The sequence below is a fragment of the Odocoileus virginianus genome, chromosome 28 (assembly GCF_023699985.2).
Source record: "Odocoileus virginianus isolate 20LAN1187 ecotype Illinois chromosome 28, Ovbor_1.2, whole genome shotgun sequence".
In the NCBI taxonomy this organism is placed as follows: domain Eukaryota; kingdom Metazoa; phylum Chordata; class Mammalia; order Artiodactyla; family Cervidae; genus Odocoileus; species Odocoileus virginianus.
In genome coordinates this window covers 8473786-8501198 of record NC_069701.1, presented here as the reverse complement: position 1 = coordinate 8501198, position 27413 = coordinate 8473786, and the positions used below count along the sequence as shown (strand labels likewise).

At 37.9% G+C, this 27413-nt stretch overlaps 1 protein-coding gene across 9 annotated transcripts in view; it reads right to left on the bottom strand.

Moving 5' to 3' along the window:
- DLG2 (discs large MAGUK scaffold protein 2) overlaps positions 1-27413 on the bottom strand; it is a 2233668-nt gene that overhangs the window by 2185272 nt on the left and 20983 nt on the right. The gene's annotated exons all lie outside the window — the stretch shown is intronic.

Sequence of the window (27413 nt, the reverse complement as noted above, 5' to 3'; positions counted from 1 at the left end):
ACAGAGTCAGACACAACTGATGCGACTTGGCAGCAGCAGCAGGTCAAAAATAACAATCACTTTTTCCAATTAGTTGACAAAGTTAATTGTTATTTAAATAATCATGTGGTTGTGACTTTTTGTGTATTTCCTAGAGGCATCATAATCTGGAAACAGAAAAGCCGTTGAAATCTAAACTGAAAAATAAGTTGTCAAGGTCTAGAAAAGACCAGAGAATATTGTTTCATTCTTCCAAGAAATAAAATAGATGTCTATTTTACAAGGTGTCCAGGCAATTCAATGAGGAAAATGGAGTTGAAACTATTAGAAATCCATAAGGAAAAGGGAGATGGGGGAGGGAAGGTATTAGATCCTTACTTCACATGATACATAAATCTTAACTCAAAATGGATCACAGACCTGGGAATTCCCTGGTGGTCCATTAGTTACGACTTGGCATTCTCAATGCTAGGGCTCCAGGTTTAATTCCTGGTCAGGGAACTAAGATCCCACAAGCAGTACAGTGCAGTCAAAAGCAAAAAAAAACAAACAAAAACCAAAATGAATCACAGACCTAAAGGTAAAAGCTAAAAATGAAAGTTTAAAATGTCTAAAAGAAAGAAAACATTCACCATTTTAGGTTAGGAAAGAGTGTTTAGATATGATACTAAATACATGAGTCTTTAAAGAAAAACTCAATAAATTACACAATTAAAACCACAAACCACCTTTAATGCACACCATTGTAAAAGTGAAAGACAAGTTAAAGACCACAGAAAATATCTGCAATTATTTCATAGGGAAAAAAACTTGTACCAAAATGGAAAATAACAATTAAAAATTAGTAATAAGAAGACAGACAACCTAATTTTAAAATGGACAAAAGGGTTTTAACCTAAGATGGTAGCATAGGAGGCTCCTCAGTTCACCTTCTCCAGTGGACACAATGAATCTACACCTACACACAGAAGAATTCCCTTTAAAACATTCAAAAGCTAGCTGAGTGCTTACCACATATTGGGGAAATGAGGGGAAAAGTCACATTGATCGGGTCACCAGCATCTCCCTGAAAGGAACTTGTGCGCATATCTGGCATGTGGCCTTTACATCTGTGGCCAGAGGACTTACCCATTGATCACCTGACTCTGGTGGCCAGTGAGGCTTCAATTCCAGGCTCCAAAGAACTTATAGCAAATAAACAAACACTTCTTAATCAGTTATTCTCCCATAGCTTGGTGCATAAAAAGCAAATGGAAGTGCTCATTTCCCAGTCTTTTCTGAAAGAGGCCTTAAGCATACTTGAAAAACTGCTGTCTGAGGGTCAGACTTGTAATTTAGTGTGTATCTAGGGACAGACTATGCTCCTCACCGGAGACTTGGGAAGCCTGCAGACAGCACTCTGCCTTCTACCTGTAGCCAGCTTCAAATCACCATTATCACTCTACAAGGAGCTTGTACACATCTGGCACGCTGGCTTTTACGCTGCTGCAAGAGATACGCACTTTGATTTCCTGGCCCTGGTGAACAACAGGGACTGTTTTGTGGGTCCCACAGGACTGCAGAAAACACAACAGAAATTCTTAATCTACTATTCCCCTGGGCTCTGGACAAAGGGAGCAAAGAGAAATGCCCATTTCCCAGTGCTTCCCTGCAAGAGATCTACTTGCACACATTGAAAACTGCTGTCAGAGGGTTCAGATTTTAATCAGCTTACAGCTAGAAGCTGAGATCCTCACTTCTGGGACACTGACTGTTCTCAGCATACTCTCTTCTACTGAGAACCACTAAGAAAAACAAAAGCAGTTTCAACAATCACAAAGGTTTGAGACTCAATCAAGAGCTAAGAGCCAGGCTGAATGACAAGGTTCATCTTCTATATGAGACTACTCCATTAAGACTGAGAGAGGCGGCTGTTTATCTAATGCACAGAAACTAATGCAGGAAGTCAAGGAAAATACAGAAACAGAAGGTATGTTCCAAACAAAAAACAAGATAAAACTCCAGAAACAGACCTTAAAAAAAAAAAAAGATAAGTGATATACCTGATAAAGAGTCAAAATAATGTTTATAGAGATCTTACCAAAGCCCAGGGAACAGTTCATGAACAAAGTTAAGAATTCCAACAAAGAGATATAAAATGTAACGAAAGTCCAAAGAGAAATCATAGACCTGAGGAATATAATAACTGTGCTGAAAAATTCAATACGGGGATTCAATAGCAGACTTGAAGACAGGGCAATGGAATTCATTCCATCAGAGATGCAAAAAGGAACAAGAACAAAAGAGAATGAATGCAGAGTTCCAAAGAATGGCAGGAAGAGATAAGAAAGCCTTCCTCAATGATCAATGCAAAGAAACAGAGGAAAACATTAGAATGGGAAAGACTAGAGATCTCTTCAAGAAAATTAGAGATACCAAGGGAACATTTCATTCAAAGACAGGCACAATAAAGGACAGAAACAGTATGGACCTAACAGAAGCAGAAGATATTAAGAAGAGGTGGGAAGAATACACAGAACTATACAAAAAAGATCTTCATGACCCAAATAACCATGATGGTGTGATCATTCACCTACAGCCAGACATCCTGGAATGTGAAGTCAAGTGGGCCTTAGGAAGCATCACTACAAACAAAACTAGTGGAGGTGATGGAATTCCAGTTGAGCTATTTTAAATCCTAAACGATGATGCTGTGAAAGTGCTGCATTCAATATGCCAGCAAATTTGGAAAACTCAGCAATGCCCACGGGACTGGAAAACGTCAGTTTCCATTCCAGTCCCAAAGAAAGGCAATGCCAAAGAATGTTCAAACTACCACACAATTGCACACATCTCACATGCTAGCAAAGTAATGCTCAAAATTCTCCAAGTCAGGCTTCAACAGTACGTGAACCATGAACCTCCAGATGTTCAAGTTGGATTTAGAAAAGGCAGAGGAACCAGAGATCAAATTGTCAACATCTGCTGGTTCATCGAAAAAGCAAGAGATACCAGAAAAATATCTACTTATGTTTTAGTGATTATGCCAAAGACTTTGACTGTGTAGGTCACAACAAACTGTGGAAAATCCTTCAAGAGATGGGAATACTAGACCACCTTACCACCTCCTGAGAAATCTATATGCAGGTGAAGAAGAAACATTTAGTACTGGACATGGAACAACAGACTGGTTCCAAATAGGGAAAGGAGTAAGTCAATATTGTCACCCTGTTTATTTAACTTAGATGCAGAGTACATCATGTGAAATGTCAGGCTGGATGAAGCACAAGCTGGAATCAAGATTGTTGGGAGAAATATCAATAACCTCAGATATGCAGATAACACCACCCTTATGGCAGAAAGTGAAGAACTAAAGAGCCTCTTGATGAATGTGAAAGAGGAGATTGAAAAAGCTGGCTTAAAACTCAACATTCAAAAAATGAAGATCATGGCATCTGGTCCCACCACTTCATGGCAAATAGATGGGAAAACAATGGAAACAATGACAGACTTTATTTCTGGGAGCTCCAAAATCACTGCAGATGGTGACTACAGCCATGAAATTAAAAGACGCTTGCTCCTTGGGAGAAAAGTTATGACCAACCTAGACAGCATATTAAAAAGCAGAGATATTACTTTGCCAACAAAGATTCGTCTAGTCAAAGCTATGGTTTTTCCAGTAGTCATGTATGGATGTGAGAGTTGGACTATAAAGAAAGGTGAGTACCAAAGAATTGATGCTTTTGAACTGTGGTGTTGGAGAAGACTCTTGAGAGCCCCTTGGACTGCAAGGAAATCCAACCAGTCCATCCTAAGGGAAATCAGTCTTGAATATTCACTGGAAGGACTGATGCTGAAGCTGAAACTCCAATACTTTGCCCACCTGTTGTGAAGAACTGACTCATTGGAAAAGACCCTGATACTGGGAAAGATTGAAGGCGGGAGGAGAAGGGGATGACAGAGGATGAGATGGTTGGATGGCATCACTGACTCAGTGGACATGATTTTGAGTAAAGTCTGGGAGTTGGTGATGGACAGGGAGGCCTGGAGTGCTACAGTCCATGGGGATGCAAAGAGTCAGACACAACTAAGCGACTGCATTGAGAGTAAAAAACAGGACTTTTGCATATGTTTTAACTTGTTACCAGCTTAAAATACAACTTTTATAAGATATTTTACATAAGCATTCATAGTAACCAAAAACCTATAATAGATACACAAAGGAAAGAAAAATAAATCTAAGCACAGCACTACAGAAAATCATCAAGTCACAAAGGCAGAGATAAAGAGAAGAAGGGGGCAAAAAAGGAATTCCAAACAGCTGAAAAACAAACCAAATGGTAATAGTAAGGACAAATGAGCCAAAAATACACAATGAGGAAAGGATAATCACTTCAGTAAATGTAAAACAGGACGGCCACATGTAAAAGAATGAAACTGGATCCTCGCCTTACACCATAGACAAAAACTAACTCAAAATGACTAAAGTTTAAAATCTGGAACTATACAATTCCCAGGAGAAAACAGGGAGGTTAAGCTCCTTGACATTAATCTTGGCAGTGAATTTTGGATCTGACACAACAACCTAAGGCAACAAAAACAAAAATAAACAGGTGAGACTACATCAAACTAAAAGGCTTCTCCACAGTGAAGAAAATAATCTACAGCATGAAAACATAACCTACTGAATGAGAGAAAATATTTGCAAATTGTATATCATGTACAGGATTAATACCCAAAATATATAAGACACTCAAACAACTCAATAGAAAAAAACCAATCTGATTTTTTAAAAATGGGCAGAGAACTGAATAGACATTTTTTAAAGGAAAACATACAGTAGACCAGCAGGTTCATGAAAAGGTACTCAGCATCACTAATCATTAGGGAAATGCAAATCAAAACCACAATGAGATATCACCTCACATCTGTTAGAATGGTTATTATCAAAAAGACAAATACGTTTTAGCAAGAATATGAAGAAAAGGGAAACTCTGACCTTTGGGCACTGTTGGTGGGCAGGTGAACTTGTATAGCCACTATGGAAAACAACACGGAGGTTCCTCAAAAAATTAAAAATAGCATTATCATGTAATCCAACAATCCCATTTCCGGGTCTGTATTTGAAGGAAATAAAAACAGGACACCTGCAAGGTAACTGCACTCTCTTGTTCTTGTAGCATTATTCACAGCATTCAAGATATGGAAACAACATAAGTGTTAATCCATAAATGGATTAATGAAAAAAGAAGATGTGTTGTATGTGTAATTACTCAGCCATGAGAAAGAAAGAAATTCTGCTGTTTGTGACAACATGGATAAAACTTGAGGACATTATGCTAAGTGAAATAAACCAGACAGAGAAAGATAAAATACTATATGATATCACTTATATACAGAATCTGTTTTTTTTTTAAGTCAAATTCATAGACATGGAGAATAGAAAAGTGGTTTCCAGGTTTCTGAGGGGAAGGGAGGAAACAGAGATTGGTAAAAGGTTATGAATTTTCAACTATAAGATGATTAAGGTGCTGGCATCTAATGTATAACATAATGACTATAATTGATAACACTGAACTGTATAATTGAAATTTTCTAAGAGAGTAGATAGCAAACACCCTCTTCCAACAACACAAGAGACAACTCCACACATGGACATCATCAGATAGTTAAAATCAAAATTGGATTGATTATATTCTTCACAGCCGGAGATGGAGAAGCTCTATACAATCAGCAAAAAACCAAGACCAGGAGCTGACTGTGGCTCAGATCATGAATTCATTACTGCCAAATTCAGACTTAAATTGAAGAAAGTAGGGAAAACCACTAGACCATTCAGCATCTTTTCTCAGATGCTTTTTTTCTCTCTTCTCATGTTCCATTTTTGATTACTAAGTATTTTTAGAAATCTCCTTTATCTTCACAACTGGCTTATTAGCTATATCTATTTTATTATTTTAGTGATTTCCCTAAATTTTACAATATACATTTTTATCACAGTCTATCTTCAAATATTATTGTGTCACTTCCAATATAGTATAAAACTTACAATGGTTTACTTCCAATTCCCTCCTATGGTCTTCCATAGTATTACTGTTATATATTACTTGATATACTACTATGACTTTTGTTCTAGATGATCAATTATATTTAAAGAAATTTTGAAATAAGGGGTAATTTTTTCCCCATTCATTTAATATTTTGTTGTTTATTTGCACAGATCCAAATTTCAATTCTGTATTACTTGCCTTCCTCCCACAGAATTTTCTTTGAGTACTCTTACAGTGTAAGTCTGCTTACAATCAACTCTCCCAAAATTGGTTTTGTTTGCCTGAAATAAATCTTTATTTTGCTTTCATTCTTGAAGGATGCTTCTATTGAATAAAGAACTCTGGTGTGACAGTTTTTCTTTCATCAGTTTTTAACATGTCATTGCATTGTCTTCTTCCTTACACAGTTTCTGACAAGACATCTGTGTTTTTGTTCCTCTGGCTACTTTTCAGGATTCTCTATCACTGCTTTTTAGCAATTTATAATGTGCCTTATTGTGATTTTCCTTGTGTTTATTCTGTTAGGGTTCATTGAGTTTCTTAGCTTAGAAGTTTACAGTTTTCATCAAATTTGGAAAATAATAGTATCTATTGAACATTATTGTTTTAAGACTTATCAATAATTCTTGTAAGAGCTTAGAATAACACCTTGCATATTCAAGGTACTCAACAATGAAATTACTTTTAGATCTGTGAAAAACACATGAGAAAAAGAAAAAGAATGATAAAAATCTGCCCCCCAAGATGTTAAACCTGTATTTCTTCAAAAAGTTCCATCTTTTAAAAAATTTCCCACATTTTACCAGGTAGAGATTGTTTGATTTTCTCTTCTTCTTTTGCCTCAATTTCCACATTTTCCTCCTTGCCACCTATATATCAACCTTTCTTTAAAATAATCAAGAAGTTATATCCCACTCAAGTCCCTTTCGTAACTTCCTTCTGGGAAGCCCACCACAATTTTCTCTGAAAGAAACAGAAGTGAATGAAAGAAACTGCACCCAAATGAATCAGTCCAATTAGAAATATACAAAATGCACATATGCACACACCTCAAACTTCTATAAGTTACCTCAATTCACTGCATGCATTATAAGTCACATTCATCCACAACCAGTATTACAATTTTTTGTCTGACTTCAGATAACCATCCTTCTACCACTTATTTCATAATGACTCACAAGCTGCCATCCTTACAAAATTCATTTCAACAAGCAAACTTCAGGTCTTTTTCAAGGTAGAGTGTCGATATAAGAAAAAAAAAAAAAAACTCCATTTTTTCCCCTTATCTCAACACTTGAAATATTTCTAGACTCCATGTGCAAGTTTTCCACACCAAGCAATTCACCAATTCTCTTTGAACACTAACCAGTGTCCTATAATTCAATTTGACAGTATCTACTGGAGTTAATCCAGATCCCATAGGTTAAGGGCTCAGTCCCACAATATTCACTGATCCAGAAGCTTTCCAATGCCAGTACTTTAGGGACTTTTATGGAGGCTTTGGAGCAAGATCAAACCAGTCCATCCTAAAGGAAATCAATCCTGAATATTCATTGGAAAGACTGATGCTTAAGCTGAAGCTCCAATACTTTGGCCACCTGATGCAAAGAGCTGACTCATTGTAAAAGATCCTGATGCTGGGAAAGATTGAAGGCAGGAGGAGAAGGGGATGACAGAGGAGGAGATGGTTAGATGGCATCACCAACTCAATGGACATAAGCTTGAGCAAGCCCCAGGAGATGGTGAAGGACAGGGATGTTGGTGTGCTGCAGTCAATGGGGTCACAAAAGAGTCGTACACAACTGAGTGACTGAACAACAACAGAGGCTTTATTACACAGGCATCTTTGATTAGTCATTTCCCACTGGCATGTGCATGATAAGTCACTCAGTCATGTCCCACTCTTTGTGACCACATGGACTGTAGCCGGCCAGTCTCCTCTGTCCATGGGATTTTCCGGGCGAGAATACTGGAGTGGGTTGCCATGTCCTCCTACAGGGATCTTCCTGACCCAGGGGTCAAACCTGTGTCTCTTACATCTCCTGCACTGACAGGCGGGTTCTTTACTACTAGTACCACGTGGTTACTGAATTCAATCTCCAGCCTTTCTCCCCTTTCCAGAGGTCATAAGGTAGGGCTGAACGTCCCAGCCCTCTAGTCTGAAGACCAGTTCCTTTAGCAACCAGCCCCCATCCTGAGGCTATCTAGGAGTCACCAGCCATTCATCATTTCATTAACAAACAAAAGGACACATTAGTTTGGAGATTCCAAGGGTTTTATAATCTGTATAATAAGGAAGGGGGGGGAAGAGATCAAATATTTATCTTATCAAGTCACAGCTATATTTACATAACCAAGCAAGGGCTTTTAATCTTCATATAGTGACTCAGTAGTACTGTGCTTGCAAAGTCGCTTAAGTCACGTATGACTTTTTGTGACTCTATGGACTGTAGCCTGCCAGGCTCCTCTGTCCATGGGATTCTCCAGGCAAGAATACTGGGTGCCATTAACTCCTCCAGGGGAAATTTCTGACCCAGGGATGGAACTTGGATCTCCTGCTTATCCTACATTAGCAGGGGGATTCTTTATCACTAGCACCACGATAGGGCTTCTCTGATGGCTCAACGGGTAAAGAATCCTCCTGCAAAGCAGGAGACACAGGGAAAACATCTATGACCCTGGGTTGGGAAGATCCCCTGGAGAAGGAAATGGCACCCATTCCAGTATTCTTGCCTGGAAAATTCCATGGACAGAGGAGCCTGGTGACTACAGTCCATGGGGTCAAAAAGAGTCAGATACTCCTGAGCACATATGAGCACTGGGTACTGAGATGGTCGAAAAGAGCTTATGATGGCTCTGGCAGAATGAAGAGTGTAAGGTACAGTGACGAGTATTAAAGGGCCAGAGCCTAGCTCTATGTTGGCTAATAATCACTGGTGTAGGCAGCAGTGGCACCCCACTCCAGTACTCTTGCCTAGAAAATCCCATGGACCGAGGAGCCTGGTGGGCTGCAGTCCATGGGGTCACTAAGAGTCGGATACGACTGAGCAACTTCACTTTCACTTTTCACTTTCATGCATTGGAGAAGGAAATGGCAACCCACTCCAGTGTTCTTGCCTGGAGAATTCCAGGGACGGCGGAGCCTGGTGGGCTATGGGGTCACACAGACTAAAGCAACTTGGCAGCAGCAGGCAAAAAGCCAGTATCCTCTGAACACTCTTTTCTGTTGATCTTGACTGTGCTTCCCATTTATGGTTCCTACCTATTTTCTGAGTCTGAGCTCCAGCCATCCTACAGTTCTTATAAGATACTTTATATCTTTACACTAAATCCCTTTTCTATGTAAGTTACATAGTGTTTATTATTTTTTTTTTCCATTTATTTTTATTAGTTGGAGGCTAATTACTTTACATCATTACAGTAGTTTTTGTCATACACTGAAATGAATTAACCATGAATTTACATGTATTCCCCATCCCAATCCCCCCTCCCACCTCCCTCTCCACCCGATCCCTCTGGGTCTTCCCAGTGCACCAGCCCTGAGCACTTGTCTCATGCACCCAACCTGGGCTGGTGATCTGTTTCACCCTAGATAATATACATGTTTCAATGCTGTTCTCTTGAAACATCCCACCCTCGCCTTCTCCCAGAGTCCACAAGTCTGTTCTATACATCTGAGTCTCTTTTTCTGTTTTGCATATAGGGTTATCGTTACCATCTTTCTAAAGTCCATATATATGTGTTAGTATACTGTAATAGTCTTTATCTTTCTGGCTTACTTCGCTCTGTATAATGGGCTCCAGTTTCATCCATCTCATTAGAACTGATTCAAATGAATTCTTTTTAATGGCTGAGTAATATTCCATGGTGTATATGTACCACAGCTTCCTCATCCATTCGCCTGCTGATGGGCATCTAGGTTGCTTCCGTGTCCTGGCTATTATAAACAGTGCTGCGATGAACATTGGGGTGCACGTGTCTCTTTCAGATCTGGTTTCCTTGGTGTGTATGCCCAGAAGTGGGATTGCTGGGTCATATGGCAGTTCTATTTCCAGCTTTTTAAGAAATCTCCACACTGTTTACCATAGTGGCTGTACTAATTTGCATTCCCACCAACAGTGTAAGAGGGTTCCCTTTTCTCCACACTCTCTCCAGCATTTATTGCTTGTAGACTTTTGGATAGCAGCCATCCTGACTGGCATGTAATGATACCTCATTGTGGTTTTGATTTGCATTTCTCTGATAATGAGTGATGTTGAGCATCTTTTCATGTGTTTGTTAGCCATCTGTATGTCTTCCTTGGAGAAATGTCTGTTGAGTTCTTTGGCCCATTTTTGGATTGGGTCATTTATTTTTCTGGAGTTGAGCTGGAGGAGTTGCTTGTATATTTTTGAGATTAATCCTTTGTCTGTTGCTTCGTTTGCTATTATTTTCTCCCAATCTGAGGGCTGTCTTTTCACCTTGCTTATAGTTTCCTTTGTTGTGCAAAAGCTTTTAAGTTTCATTAGGTCCCATTTGTTTATTTTTGCTTTTATTTCTAAAATTCTGGGATGTGGGTCATAGAGGATCCTGCTGTGATTTATGTCAGAGAGTGTTTTGCCTATGTTCTCCTCTAGGAGTTTGATAGTTTCTGGTCTTACATTTAGATCTTTAATCCATTTTGAGTTTATTTTTGTGTATGGTGTTAGAAAGTGTTCTAGTTTCATTCTTTTACAGGTGGTTGACCAGTTTTCCCAGCACCACTTGTTAAAGAGGTTATCTTTTTTCCATTGTATATCCTTGCCTCCTTTGTCGAAGATAAGGTGACCATAGGTTCGTGGATTTATCTCTGGGCTTTCTATTCTGTTCCATTGATCTATATTTCTGTCTTTGTGCCAGTACCATACTGTCTTGATGACTGTGGCTTTGTAGTAGAGTCTGAAGTCAGGCAGATTGATTCCTCCAGTTCCATTCTTCTTTCTCAGGATTACTTTGGCTATTCGAGGTTTTTTGTATTTCCATACAAATTGTGAAATTATTTGTTCTAGTTCTGTGAAAAATACCGTTGGTAATTTGATAGGGATTGCACTGAATCTATAGATTGCTTTGGGTAGTATAGCCATTTTGACAATATTGATTCTTCCAATCCATGAACACGGTATATTTCTCCATCTGTTTGTGTCCTCTTTGATTTCTTTCATCAGTAATTTATAGTTTTCTATGTATAGGTCTTTTGTTTCTTTAGGTAGATATACTCCTAAGTATTTTATTCTTTTTGTTGCAATGGTGAATGGTATTGTTTCCTTCATTTCTCTTTCTGTTTTCTCATTGTTAGTGTATAAGAATGCAAGAGATTTCTGTGTGTTAATTTTATATCCTGCAACTTTACTGTATTCGTTGATTTTTCTGGTAGAGTCTTTAGGGTTTTCTATGTAGAGGATCATGTCATCTGCAAACAGAGAGAGTTTCACTTCTTCTTTTCCTATCTGGATTCCTTTTACTTCTTTTTCTGCCCTGACTGCTGTGGCCAACACTTCCAAAACTATGTTGAATAGTAGTGGTGAGAGTGGGCACCCTTGTCTTATTCCTGATTTCAGGGGAAATGCTTTCAATTTTTCACCATTGAGGGTGATGCTTGCTGTGGGTTTGTCATATATAGCTTTTATTATGTTGAGGTATGTTCCTTCTATTCCTGCTTTCTGGAGAGTTTTAATCATAAATGGATGTTGAATTTTGTCAAAGGCTTTTTCTGCATCTATTGAGATAATCATATGGTTTTCATCTTTCAATTTGTTAATGTGGTGTATTACATTGATTGACTTGCGGATATTAAAGAATCCTTGCATTCCTGGGATAAAGCCCACTTGGTCATGATGAATGATTTTTTTAATATGTTGTTGGATTCTGTTTACTAGAATTTTGTTAAGGATTTTTGCATCTATGTTCATCAGTGATATTGGCCTGTAGTTTTCTTTAGTGTTTGTTATTTTCAGTCAAGAACTCTAATTTCAAGAGTCATCTATTTCTATCTTAATTTGTCACATTAGAAATTATCTTGATAAATCAATTCCAGAAGGCTTAAAAGTTAAATTAAAATATATTCACATGGGTGTCTAGTAAGAATCTCAAATTTCACACCTCCAAAATCTGACTCCTGATATTCCACCCCACCCACCAAATATGCTGCTTTCCTAGACATCCTCATCTCTGAAAATGGGGATGTCATTTCTCCAGATGCCTGAGCAACAACAACAACAAAAGATTCCTCCTTAATATCTATTTTTCTCATTCCTGACACCAATCTATTACCAAATCTCATTAGGGCTACCTTCAAAACCTAGAATCTAACCACTTCTCACCACTCTTCCTGCTGCCACACCCTGATCTAAACCACAGCCATCTCTACCTGGAATACTACAATGGACTCTGATTTCATCTTTTCCATATTCTCCCTTGCATCCTGTCAGTTCTCAATGTGCAAAATTAATCATTTTAAGTATAAGTCAGATCGTATCATCTCAGAACTGTCCAACAGATTCATCCTTCATTCACAGTAAAAGTCAAAGTCTTTATAATGACCAACAACCTCCTCCATAATCTGTCCTCTTACCATAACCAAGCTCATTTCCTATCACTGTCTCTCAGTGACTGGGTCCATCACACAGGATCCCACTATTCCTGGGATCATCTAAGCATATTCTTACCCCGGAGTCCTGTGCACCTGGTCTTTCCTCTGCAGAGAGCCACATGGGAACTCAACCCCTCAACCCCTTCAAGTCTTCACTCAAATGTCCTCCCAAACAAGACTTATTAACCACTATATTTAACACTGACCCTTCTCCTCTTCCATGAACACACACATCAGTAACATAAGTCTACTGAGGATATGGCGTGCATGCATGCTCAGTTGCTCAGTCTCCGACTCAGTGACCACATAGGCTGTAGCCTGCTAGATGCCTCTGTCCACGGAATTTTCCAGGCAAGAATACTGGAGTGGGTTGCCGTTTCCTTCTCCAGGCGATCTTCCCAACCCAGGGATTAAACCCGTGGTCCCCTGTGTCTCCTGGGCTAGCAGGTGGGTTCCCCACCACTGTGCCCCCTGGGGCGCCCCCTCCACCTGCATGGTACTGTTCTACTACCTTTCCCTGCCTGTTTGTCCGTGTCATGTCTGTATGCTACTGACATTTCGCCACTTAACTCTAAGTTCTATGAGACCAGGAACGCCTGTCATTCACTGATCCCTTTCAGGCATCTACACCAGGGTTTGACACACATAGGTGCTCCATAGATATTTGTTCATTTAACAAATACATTAATGAAAATCTTGGGAAAATACATCATAAAGGATAACAGTATCAGTAAATACATTTTTAAGGGGTACTTTTATATTTCTCAAAACAGGAAAGGAAAACAGTATCTGAGAGGTCCTCTACCTTAAATACTAGAAACTAAGTCATATTATTAACAGAAATCCATATTTTTATTGTTAAATTTTCACAGTAAAGATCATAAATTTCTTTCATATTATCAGCAGTAACCTCAAAAAAGAGCAAGACATGTAAACAAGTAAAATTTGCATGTTTTAATAGGTCTAGAGATTTTAAATGATGCTGCTTTGATCACTGCACACAGCAAATTCCAAGAGATTGCCTGACAATGCAGTAGCATTATTAACCTAATGTACTTTTCTGACCTCTTAAATCACATTCTTCGATGCCCTGAGCTCTTGGCACAAAAAACCCTGAAAACAAATGCAAAATCCCAAATGTATTAACTATAAAATATTGCAAACGCAAAACACTCTTTTAAATGAGTATCCTTCTCCACACAGTACTTTTCACCTAAGAATCTAATGATTTTGACTTTAAACAAAAAGCAAAAACAAAGAAAAAGTTAATGCAGTTATCTTGCCAAAATTTGAAAGTTGATCATCAACAGTAAATTAGCTATTCCTTCACGCACTAAATTATATTACCTTTTATTATACTCCATAAACTTGAGTAAGCACTGGGATTAGAGGAGTGAATGAGATAACCAAATCGCTGCCCTCAAAGAGATTACATTATAGCTGGGAGGCAAAGATCAGAAGTAAGTAGCACAAATAAATATATGTTGGTAAGTACGATAAAGAAAAATTCACTAAAGTAATAAAAAAAATAAGCAATGGGAGGAGAGTGACTATTTTAGAGAAGGGGTTTGGGAAAGGGCAATTGGACAGCAATTGAACGAATAAGAAAGTAAGCAAACATTTTCAGGCAGAGGAAATAGCAAGTACAAATGTCCTAAAGCAGAAAGCTTATTCAAGGAAAAGTTCAAGGCCAACATGATTGGAGGGGAGTAGGCAACGTTGAGAATGTTAATAGAAGAGGTGAAAGAGGTAGCCAGGAGTCAAATTATATAAGGCCTTACAGTCATGATAAGGAGTTTAAATTTTGCTTTGAGGGTGACAGAAAACCAGTGGAGGGTTTTTAATTAGTGAGATAAAATGATCTTTTGTTTCAAAAGGTCACTGTGGATGTTATGCAGAGAACAGACTGGGCCAAGAAGGAAAACAAAGAGATGTCAGTCAGGAAACTACTGCTGTAGACTAAAGAGACTAAGGTGGCTGAGACCACAATGGCATACTGGAGATGGTAGGATTGGTAGGATTCCAGACTTAAGTTGAAAATTTGGCAACAAAACTTGTAGATGGACTGTATTAGAATGTGAAAGAAAGAGAAAAACCCATGACAACTCCTAGCTTTCTGGGAAAACAACGAAGACATTTACTGAGATGGAGACGACAAGGAGAATGTAGTATATGTGTATATATGTGTACAACTAAGTCACTTTGCTGTACAGACAAAATTAACATAATGTTGTAAATCAACTCCAATAAAAAATAAATTAAAAATAAAAAAGAAAGTTTGAACAATACAATCAACCATAAAAAACACTATTTATCCTCACAACAACCCTATGACGTGGGTACTTTTGCTACCATCCCTATTTCAGAGACAGGGAAATTGAGGCACAGAGCAGTGATCAAATCTGCTCAGAGTCACACAAGTAGTAAGTGGCAGAGGAGCCAGAATATAAACCTAGGCCATCTGGCTCCAGGGTCCATACTCTTAACCCTTACTCTGAAATGTTCCTTTTAAGAGAAGACATTTGTGTGCTAATAAGAGTAAGTGAATAGAAAGGTAAGTATTAACTGCAAAGAAAGCAGGAATAATTACAACAGCATATTCTTTGATTCTTGTCTAGATTTGAAAAATCTAGACCTAACATGGCATGAATCTTCTGTTTGCCCATCTAGGTCATCTTTTTTCCCCTATTCACCCTGCACTGTGTCCTGGGAAGCTGACCCTAACAGACTCTGTCACCCAGCCCCCTTGTCCTCTGGCTTTCTATTGGGGTCCACTAATAGTAACCAGCAGAAGACTAGGGAAGGGAGGAAAGAGCAGTTGGGATGTTCATTTATCCAGCTCTCTCCTTGCTGGGTGGTGGTTTGGCAGTGGATATCTTCTTCCTAAAGACATAGCTCCTTTCAAGCAGCCCTTCTAATAATTATAGTTCTATTTGTGTTATATTAATAGTTCACATGCTTTCCCTGTTTCTTCAAGATTCCCACTGTTCCTAGTCTCCAAGTGCTTCCATCCTTGGTTGATTCCCTTAACTCTTCTCTTCTCTTTGTAAACAAATTTAAAATTAAACTTTCTTTGAGAAGGCTTTCTGTTACCTTCCAGGACACTAATACTCTATCCAAGAAGAGGATTTAGTCTTAGATAAAAGGAGAGACAGTCTATCCACATTAATAAAAGAAAAGGCAAAACACATAGATACAGATATAGGTAGATCAAATACTGAAAAGAGGAGGAAGCTCTCTTTTGATTGTTTTTATTGTCTCAATAACATAAGAATAAAGGTCAGCAGCTAAACTTGAAGAAGGTTCAGTGTACTACATTTGAAGTGGAAGAAAAGATATGAAATGCTCTCCCTGGGAACAAGAAAGTGAACTGTCCAAAGAAACACAGTTGGCTTTTTGGTCAATTTAAAGTGGAACCAGTAAACAAGGTTTTATGTATTTCTCCAGCTTCATTTAGTTGGCATGGGGCAGACATGGAATAGACAGAGGTAAGTTTAATGAGAGGTTGGTTTTTGCCAGCAGATGGACAGACAACAAAGAAATTGAAGATGTATACAAAATGATTAATTATAGCAATGAATCATGTTATTTTCAGCTGGACCTTAAGACTTACAGTTGCTAACAGATCGTAAAAATAAAACTGTGGAGTCATTGATTTAGCAGTGCTTATGGGATCAAAGAATGATTGGTATGGGAGATACATAAATGAACTGTATCAATAGAAGGTGATAAGTGATGGTCACAGAGTAGTATGTTTACAACCTGACATTTTTAGAAGAGTGTGGTTGTTAATAATGTTAAGATGTACAGAGTAAAATTTAAAAGTGGGTGGTTGAGATACAGCAAAGGAAGAGATTACTACTAGAACAGGGATCAAGAAACTGATACGAGAAACTGAACTATCCAAAAACAAAGGCAAAATAATGGCAATCATTCAAATTTGAAAGCATAAAATTATTATGTAGAAAACTGCTGTCCATTTTCCTATATATTTCATTCAACACACAGAGTCATATTCCTCTTCATAATCATACATGTTTATAAAGAAAGTCATTGCATTAGTCCAGCTCTTCCATGTTACAATTATAAGCACTCAAACTCAGGAAATGGAAGCATCCTGTACCAGTTTGTTTATTACCTGCAGAGAGTCCTACTAAATATGTTAAATTTTCTGTATCTTCAGGGCTTCCATTTCTAGAAAACATATAGTTTAAAAAATTAAATTTGTATAAGGAAGAAAGCAAGAAGAAAGTGAACATATACTCTGAAAAATTACTAACTGGAGTCCTGCACCTTAAATAAACAGGTTTCACTGATGATATTAAGTGCCCCAATTAATGAAATCAAAGTCACACTTATATATATATAATTATTGTCCTATTTTGATCAATTGAAGAGCTCTTAAATCCTTCTTCAAAAAACGCCTGCAGCAACTGTTTATAAAGAACAAGGTTTATTTTTGAATAGTTTATTTTCAAATGGTTTATTTTTAAAACCAAAAATGTTTCTGAATGCATTATTTAATATTCAGTATAATTTGTTTCTGTCAGTTTAAAAATGCTTTAAACTTTTAAGGGATTCATGATTAACTAGATTTGTAAGAACTGGCATGCCCACTGGAGTTTGGTGATTCTAGGTACATTTGATGACTCAATATGTGTGTATGTGGTCCTGCAAAGACAACTCTTATCTTACAGTTTTATGAAAATTTATTATTTTGACAACAAACTGGAAACTGAATATAAGGTAAAACTTAGAGGCTCTAAAACTAGGAACCAGGAAAATTTATGCTGTGTGGTATCTGTAGGTTATTACTACAATGTTTGGAATTCCTAACATAGTCTAAGAAGTTCTGTGGCTTCCAAGCAATGAATAAGGTAGAGGAGAAATGTTTTCTTAAGCAACTCTTAGGAAAGACTCGTGTAAACAAAGATAGACCAATGTTCCTCACTCTCCACCACTTCCATCTTTTGCCAGGGACCAGAGCTAATAATAGGACGAAGGCAAAGCTTTCCCTCTTTTTGCCTTTTTAAACAAAGGCAGGAGGAGAAGAGGGTGATAGAGTATGAGATGGTTGGATGACATCATCGATTCAATGGACATGAACTTGGGCAAACTCTGGGAGATGGTGAGGGACAGGGAGGCCTGGCATGCTGCAGTTCATGGGGTCCCAAAGAGTTGGACACAATTTAGTGACTGAACAACAAAAAGATTTCCCTATGAGATGTAGATGCATGCTAAGTCACTTCAGTCATCTCTGACTCTGTGCAACCCTATGGACTGCAATCCACCAGGCTCCACTATTCATGGGATTCTCCAGGCAAGAGTACTGGAGTGGGTTGCCGTGCCCTCCTCATGGGATCGTCCTGACCCAGGGATTGAACCCTCGCCTCTTACATCTCTTGCATTGGCAGGCATGTTCTTTTATCACTAACGCCTCCTGGGAAGCCCCTTTCCCTATGAGATAATTGTGAGTTATTTCTTTTTTCCATTGTTCCTTCTTGTGGTTAATGCTTTTCAACATTAAATACCAAACTGGAAAGTAGTATGAAGAACCAACACTGAGATCTATGGCTCAGTACTATAGGATCACACACACAAATTATACCACACCATGGTATAAGTGGCATGGTGCCAAACAAAATATATAGCTCTTAACTGTGTCTATGTTCTTATGCAGCTGCTTCAGAAGCCCTCAGTCACTGGCTAAATGGGAAAAGTGGCCACTCAATCCAGTTTAAAGTGTAGTCTGGCCCAATAATTTAAAGTCTCAGATAAAACTGTTCATTCATATAGCCTACCCTCTCCTGCTTCTCCTAAAATAATGCCTAGTTACATAAGCATAGATAGTTCTGTGGGAAGACAGTGCTTTTATCTGCCATCATAGTCATGGGGTAGAAATAGGTTGGGTTCACTGGATCAACACACTGTCATTTAGCTCTTCTGGTCCTTGAGCAATGTCCCTGTTCACTTGCTCATTGGGCATACTCCCAGCCTCTGATGCAGAAGTCTGCATGGTGGTAACTGGGACCCATTCTTTTGGCTCAGGAAAAGTTCCGGGTGCTCTGCCTGGCTGACAACACCTTCCCTGGGCTCTATAGGCATTACACTCCTTCCTAAAGTCACGTTATAATTCCCAGTTGTAGAGACACCAGCTGGAACTTTCCTGTGATGCTCACTTAATGCTGGCAACTGCCCACATAAAGAAAAAAACAAAAAAACTACTTATTGAAGATTTTCTCTCCTTTCAAATAAGTCTATTTCTAACTTAAACAGGAATCTAACAGAGACCTCGGCATGCAGCCACATTCATTTATTCAACAAATATTTATTTCATGGCTATTATGTTCTAGGCACCAAGCTAATAGAAAAGATACAGCAATGATTATGACAGGCAGGACGGCTGCTCCCACAGAATTTACATTCTAGTGGAGAAATCCACACAAAAAATACATAACAAAATTTCTCACAGTGATACACACAGTGACAAAAATATAACAGCTAATGTGATAGACGTGACTTGAGGGTGGGACAGAGGTGAGAAGTGAGGTGAAAAGGCATTTTCAGAGCATTGAGACCTAAATGATGCGATAAGCGCGTTAGGCAAAGGTCTAGATAGAAAGTACTCCAAGCAAAAGGGAAGCATGTAAAGTGCTTTGGGGCAGCATTTAGGAGCAGAGAGAAGGCCATTTTGGCTAGAATATAGAGTAGGGAAGAGTGCTAAGAGATGAGAGGTAGGTAGAGGTGATAAGAAGTCTGAATTTCATTCCAAGGAAAGCAGAAAACTACTGGAAGGTTTCATTTAACAAATAGTATCTAAACATTTTTAAACAAACACAATCCACAATAATACAAATTATATTAGTTGAAGTAATTCCTTATTTTACTATTTGACCCAAATAACTATTTCCAAGTATTTATCACAGCTATATTTATTTGTCTGTTTCCCTTAGTAGACCCTGAGTTTCATGACAATAGGGTCTACATCTCTCTTCTCACTAATCCCCAGAGCCTGAGTGTCTCTTAAACAGGAGGTGTTCAAGATAGATTCTGTCAAATGAAGAAATTTAATGATGGACTATTCCAAGGCAGACACTGCTACACACTGAATTAGAACCAGTTCCTGTATCCAAGAAGCTCATAGTCTATTGAGGGAGGCCAACATGTAATCACTTAATAATAACACAACAGAGTAACTGCTATACCAGAAACAATAACAAATACTATAGGGACGTAAGAGAGAGAGTAACTAATTTTGCTTAGTGGCAAGGAAAACATTAAGGAAGTTTTTCAGAACAAATATTCATTTCCTTGAGATAAATGTTTATACTAAGAAAGAATTCTATATCATGTTCTATTAATTTTATTAGTTCCGCAATTCAAAAGAACATATACTCTATTGACAAAAGTATTTAATATATTACTACCAGGATATTTCCAAACATCTTGAAAAGGTTTATTTCTAAAACAACCTTTTAGAATCTTCTCTGTACTTTTGTTATTACACATATCAATTCCCTATATATGAAAGTTAAATTCAAGGCTAAAATATTCATAATATTACTCTACTAGCTATGGGAAAATCTAGATAGGGTAGCCTATTGTGTTCTGCTTTTTCACCAAATTCCATTTATCAGTGACAGTGATCACCACCAAATTTTCATTTATTATGTATCTTATCAGAAATTACCAGATGCTTTCATGCTCCCAACAATCTTTGGGGGTTTCATTACCTTACTGTGTATACAAGTCAAATATGTATCAAAAGAAATTAATCTGGGGCTTAGGAGAAGGCAATGGCAACCCACCCCAGTACTCGTGCCTGGAAAATCCCATGGACGGGGAGCCTGGTGGGCTGCAGTCTATGGAGTCACTAGGAGTGGGACACGACTGAGCAACTTTACTTACTACTTTACTTCCATTATAGCACAAATAAAAACATTCTTCATTTGAAAACAATCAGCCTTAAAAGCATCCATACTACATAAATTTAGTTAAATGGTGCCATCTGGTGACATAAATCCTGCAGCAAATATAAAAGGTCCAGAGACAAGAATGACATACAAACTTCTTGGTGGCACCCAACTGAAAATGTCAAAATTAACTTAAGAAATATTTGATCCTGCTTGACATAAAGCACACAACTAGTCATGCTCAGTATAGAACAGTTTAACAAAGGGAATTACAAGAACTGTTTGGGCCCCATTTTCTGCTTACCACTCTTGTTTCTCAAGTGTACCTTCAAACTTAAATCCAGAAGAGATTTAAGTCTAATACGATCCTTTAGCCAGCGCTGAGAAAACATTTTTAAAGCATAAATATCAAGAATATCTTGAACCTTGTTTAAGTCACATCTATTTCCTCACTCTCCTTCTGATTTCTACTAATCTGTCATCACCTCAAATGCCACTTCCCTAAGATAGCTCACCCTGATGCCACTGCTAACGTTAAGCTTCTCACCTACAACATTCTCTACTTCACCACTGTAGCATTTTCGCAAACGGTAAATATAAACTATTCATGCCATTTCATTTAATGCTTTTCTCTCCAGTTTTATATCTGACACAGTGTTTAGTGTTTGAATGAATAAATGGATAGATGGATGATTAGATAAATGGATGGGGGAAAACATGTCCTTCTCTATCCTCTCTTCTTACCCAAATCCTGTCATTGACAAGATCCAGCTCAAGTTTACATCTTGTAAAAAAAAAAATCTTTCCCAGAAACACCAATCTACAGTGAATCCATGCTTCTTTGGATTCCTACAGCACCTTGGTCTAAGCTCCAGAGTTTAAGCCTCGGTTATATCCTGTGTAATACTTGTTAGTATGTATGTGAATATTACCTTCCTAACTGACCTGAACATCCTCAAGGGTAGGAATTTGGTTTTTAATAATATCCACCTGCATGTGTCCATGTGCAAGTGAAAGTGACTTCACTCAGTCGTGTCTGACTCTTTGCGACCCCATGGACTGTAGCCTACCAGGCTCCTCTGTCCATGGGATTTTCCAGGCAAACGTACTGGAGTGGGCTGCCATTTCCTTCTCCAGGGACATGCACATGTCCATGTAAGGAGGTAAATACCTCATAAATACCTTGTTAATTATTATTACTAAATTGTAATAACTGAAATATCTGCATTCTTTCTACTGAAATGGGTATTGTAAACAAATGAATCAAGAACAGAGTAGATCTCAGTATTTAAAAACCTAACATTCACCGTCCTTGCAGTCCAAGGAACTCTCAACAGTCTTCTCCAACACCACAATTCAAAGCATCAATTCTTCAGTGCTCACCTTTTATAGTCCAACTCTCACATCCATACATGACTACTGGAAAAACCATAGCTTTGACTAGACGGACCTTTGTTGGCAAAGGAATGTCTCTGCTTTTTAATATGCTGTCTAGAAGCTGAAGCTCCAATACTTTGGCCACCTGATGAGATGAACTGACTCATTTGAAGAGACCCTGGGAAAGACTGAAGGCGGGAGGAGAAGGGGACGACAGAGGATGAGATGGTTGGACACCAACTGGATGGACATAAGTTTGAGTAGGCTCCGGGAGTTGGTGATAGACATGGAAGCCTGGCATACTGCAGTCCATGGGGTCGCAAAGAGTCAGACACAACTGAGCAACTGAACTGAACTGAGCCTCATATGTGTCAACAACGGCATCTCAATGTAGCTTATTTGTTCTCTGTTCACAGTCCCATAGGTAGAAACTACCATGAAGTATCCAAAGGGAAAAAATCCACTTCCATGTTTCAGATACACTATTGTATATCTCAGAATGATAACAAAATGGCTTGTTATATTTGTCACAGATCAAACCAAATTTTTTTTCATTTATTTTTATTAGTTGGAGGCTAATTACTTTACAATATTGTAGTGGGTTTTGTCATACATTGACATGAATCAGCCATGGAGTTACATGTATTCCCCATCCCAATCCCCCCTCCCTCTCCACCCCATCCCTCTGGGTCTTCCCAGTGCACCAGACCTGAGCACTTGTCTCATGCATCCCACCTGGGCTGGTGATCTGTTTCACCATAGATAATATACATGTTTCGATGCTATTCTCTTGAAACATCCCACCTTCGCCCTCTCCCACAGAGTCCAAAAGTCTGTTCTATACATTTGTGTCTCTTTTTCTGTTTTGCATATAGGGTTATCGTTACCATCTTTCTAAATTCCATATATATGTGTTAGTATACTGTAATGGTCTTTATCTTTCTGGCTTACTTCGCTCTGTATAATGGGCTCCAGTTTCATCCATCTCATTAGAACTGATTAAAATGAATTCTTTTTAATGGCTGAGTAATATTCCATGGTGTATATGTACCACAGCTTCCTCATCCATTCGTCTGCTGATAGGCATCTAGGTTGCTTCCATGTCCTGGCTATTATAAACAGTGCTGCGATGAACATTGGGGTGCATGTGTCTCTTTCAGATCTGGTTTCCTCGGTGTGTATGCCCAGAAGTGGGATTGCTGGGTCATATGGCAGTTCTATTTCCAGTTTTTAAAGAAATCTCCACACTGTTTTCCATAGTGGCTGTACTAGTTTGCATTCCCACCAACACTGTAAGAGGGTTCCCTTTTCTCCACACCCTCTCCAGCATTTATTGCTTGTAGACTTTTGGATAGCAGCCATCCTGGCATGTAATGATACCTCATTGTGGTTTTGATTTGCATTTCTCTGATAATGAGTGATGTTGAGCATCTTTTCATGTGTTTTTTTGCCATCTGTATGTCTTCCTTGGAGAGATGTCTGTTTAGTTCTTTGGCCCATTTCTTGATTGGGTCATTTATTTTTCTGAAATTGAGCTGCAGGACTTGCTTGTATATTTTTGAGATTAATCCTTTGTCTGTTGCTTCGTTTGCTATTATTCTCTCCCAATCTGAGGGCTGTCTTTTCACCTTGCTTATAGTTTCCTTTGTTGTGCAAAAGCTTTTAAGTTTCATTAGGTCCCATTTGTTTATTTGTGCTTTTGTTTCTAATATTCTGGGATGTGGGTCATAGAGGATCCTGCTGTGATTTATGTCAGAGAGTGTTTTGCCTATGTTCTCCTCTAGGAGTTTTATAGTTTCTGGTCTTACGTTTAGATCTTTAATCCATTTTATTTTTGTGTATGGTGTTAGAAAGTGTTCTAGTTTCATTCTTTTACAGGTGGTTGACCAGTTTTCCCAGCACCACTTGTTAAAGAGGTTGTCTTTTTTCCATTGTATATCCTTGCCTCCTTTGTCGAAGATAAGGTGACCATAGGTTCGTGGATTTATCTCTGGGCTTTCTATTCTGTTCCATTGATCTATATTTCTGTCTTTGTGCCAGTACCATACTGTCTTGATGACTGTGGCTTTGTAGTACAGTCTGAAGTCAGGCAGGTTGATTCCTCCAGTTCCATTCTTCTTTCTCAAGATTACTTTGGCTATTCGAGGTTTTTTGTATTTCCATACAAATTGTGAAATTATTTGTTCTAGTTCTGTGAAAAATACCATTGGTAGCTTGATAGGGATTGCACTGAATCTACAAATTGCTTTGGGTAGTATAGCCATTTTGACAATATTGATTCTTCTGATCCATGAACACAGTATATTTCTCCATCTGTTTGTGTCCTCTTTGATTTCTTTCATCAGTAATTTATAGTTTTCTATGTATAAGTCTTTTGTTTCTTTAGGTAGATATACTCCTAAGTATTTTATTCTTTTTGTTGCAATGGTGAATGGTATTGTTTCCTTAATTTCTCTTTCTGTTTTCTCATTGTTAGTGTATAAGAATGCAAGAGATTTCTGTGTGTTAATTTTATATTCTGCAAATTTACTATATTCATTGATTAGCTCTAGTAATTTTCTGGTAGAGTCTCTAGGGTTTTCTATGTAGAGGATCATGCCATCTGCAAACAGAGAGAGTTTCACTTCTTCTTTTCCTATCTGGATTCCTTTTACTTCTTTTTCTGCCCTGATTGCTGTGGCCAACACTTCCAAAACTATGTTGAATAGTAGTGGTGAGAGTGGGCACCCTTGTCTTATTCCTGATTTTAGGGGAAATGCTTTCAATTTTTCACCATTGAGGGCGATGCTTGCTGTGGGTTTGTCATATATAGCTTTTATTATGTTGAGGTATGTTCCTTCTATTCCTGCTTTCTGGAGAGTTTTAATCATAAATGGATGTTGAATTTTGTCAAAGGCTTTTTCTGCATCTATTGAGATAATCATATGGTTTTTATATTTCAATTTGTTAATGTGCAAACCAAATTTTTTAAAAACTCAAGAATGAAGAAGTGCCACCATCATATTTTTCCAAATTTATTAATGCTGTTCACATACTATAGTTCTTTCCTTGAGTGACCAAATATCTAACTATTTAGAACACAGGTTCTCAAACTTTAGCATGCCTCAGAATAGCCTGGAAGGCTTATTGCAACACCATTTGCTGCACTGCTTTCAGTTTCTAATTCAGTAGGTCTGGAGTGAGGCCCAAGAATTTGCAATGCTGACCAAATTCCCGAGTGAGGCTGATGCTGCTAATCCAAGAACCACACTCTGAGAACCTCTGCTTTGGAGGATTAGAGTCAAGCAGTTCCAAATTAATATAACCATTTCACTATAATCTACAAAAAATTCTTTCAGTTTCTTATGATCAGGTGGCAAAAATTATTACAAAAACAAATTAAGACCAGAATAACCATGATGTTTGCAAAGAAATATTATTTTGAAATAAATAACAAACCAAAAAATTTGTTCTGATTTTCCATAAGCCATTACAGGAAAACCCAAATTTTTTGGCCAACCCAACATGTTAGAACTACTATAGTGAAAAAAAAAGCAATTTTTTTTACTCAAACTAAAATCTGATAAAACTCATGCAGATCCATTTCATAATATAATCATTATTATATTTAAATGACTCACTAATCGCATACCTAATATCTCGTTTCTCCACTTGATTTCTCTCACCCATAAGGGCAAGCAAGGACTATTCTCTCCTATACAGTTTACTGACGCAATGGACACGAGTTTGAGTAGGCTCCAGGAGTTGGTGATGGACAGGGAAGCCTGGCATGATGCAATCCATGGGGTCGCAGAGTCGGACACTACTGAGCGACTGAACTGATGGCTTACTGTTATATCCCTATTGTCAAGCATAATGTGTAACACATAACAGGTATTTTTAAAATAATTGTTGAATAAATAAAATTTATTGATGACCTATTATTATTAAAGGCCCACAAACTGAGCGTACAAATGTTAAATAGATATAACCTCAACTATTAAGCTATCACATTCTATTGAGGAAGCAGTAATATACTCAATTTGTCATAAGGCAACATAACAAGTGCTTTATATGAACAAAGTGCTATGAGACATAATGAAAGGGCTGGTTAAAGCTGCTAACAGGTAGGGACAGGTAGAAGGAGATGATAAATCCCAATATGTAGTATATCTATTGTGTCACCTCTATTGCTAATAATTCCATACGGTCTATACTTATGTTTATGAAAATAACAAATATTTTACTCTAACACAAAATCTGACATTCAGCCACCATAAAGCAAGATAAGTTCTTTTCTAAGATGTTGCTATTCTACCAGCAGGGTTTTCAGGAAACAATCACTTTACTGCCCATCCTCTTCTAAGGCTTCCCCCCAGGTTCCCCCTCAAATACTGAAGTGAAGTGAGAGAAAACAAAATTAGATTAAACAATGCTAACAAGATTTTAGAAGGGGTTGAAAGGTACTAAATATACATACATGTTCTGTCCATACTGGTACATAAAAGTAATAAGGCAATTTTCAACAAGGTATCAAAGCAAAGCAATCTTGTGGTACATAACTCAAAAATAAACTAACTGATTACATGATTTAAATGGTCTTTACAGATAACTATGGTGCCAACACAGATCGTTAAATTTTCAAAGTAGATCTGGCAGAGAAGCACAAAAAGAAAAACATTCCATCTTGCTCCTAAACAAAGGGTAAATAACCTAATAGAGTCCCTTGAAAGTCTGACTGCTCTAGCTGTGCTAAATGGAAGAGACTTAAATTAAGTTGTAAAATATCATGGAATTCACTTATATTCAAATTCTGAAAAGTGCTAATAGTGCAATCATCATAAAACTATAACCATCCACTAGAGAAAACATTTTCCTTAGTATGTCCACAAGATGTCACCCTAAGCCTAACATCGAAATGTGCAGCTTTGCATTTTTCTTTTTTTGTGTGTATTAATGAAAATTAATTACTAACTTTTAAAAAGTTAAGGTCTTTTTGTTTATACTTTCAGTTATTCGTAAATGGAAAATCAAAACAGGATACAGGGACTAAAGAAGCAGGAAGGAAGAAAGTTAAACAGTTCATCATTCACACTGTTTTTCACAAGAGAAATGCATTTTACCCTTGAGTTTTATTTTCTTTTACTTTATTTTGAAGATGTTCCATAATTAGAATATATTATGCTTATAATCAGACTTCCCTAGTGGCTCAGGCAGTAAAGAATCCACCTGCAATGCGGGAAACCTGAGTTCAATCCCTGGGTTGGAAAGTTTCCCTGGAGGAGGGCACGGCAACCCACTCCAGAGTTCTTGCCTGTAGAATTCCCACGGACAGAAGAGCCTGGCAGGCTACAGTCCCTGGGGTCACAAAGTCTCGGACATGACTGAGCAACTAAGCACAGCATACTTATCATCAGATAAAGTTATATTTTAAAAATAAAAAAACGATACCTTTGCTATCACTCCCCATCCTATTATCACAGAACCCATTTATAAAATGCTTTTATGCACTATAATAATGATCAAAGC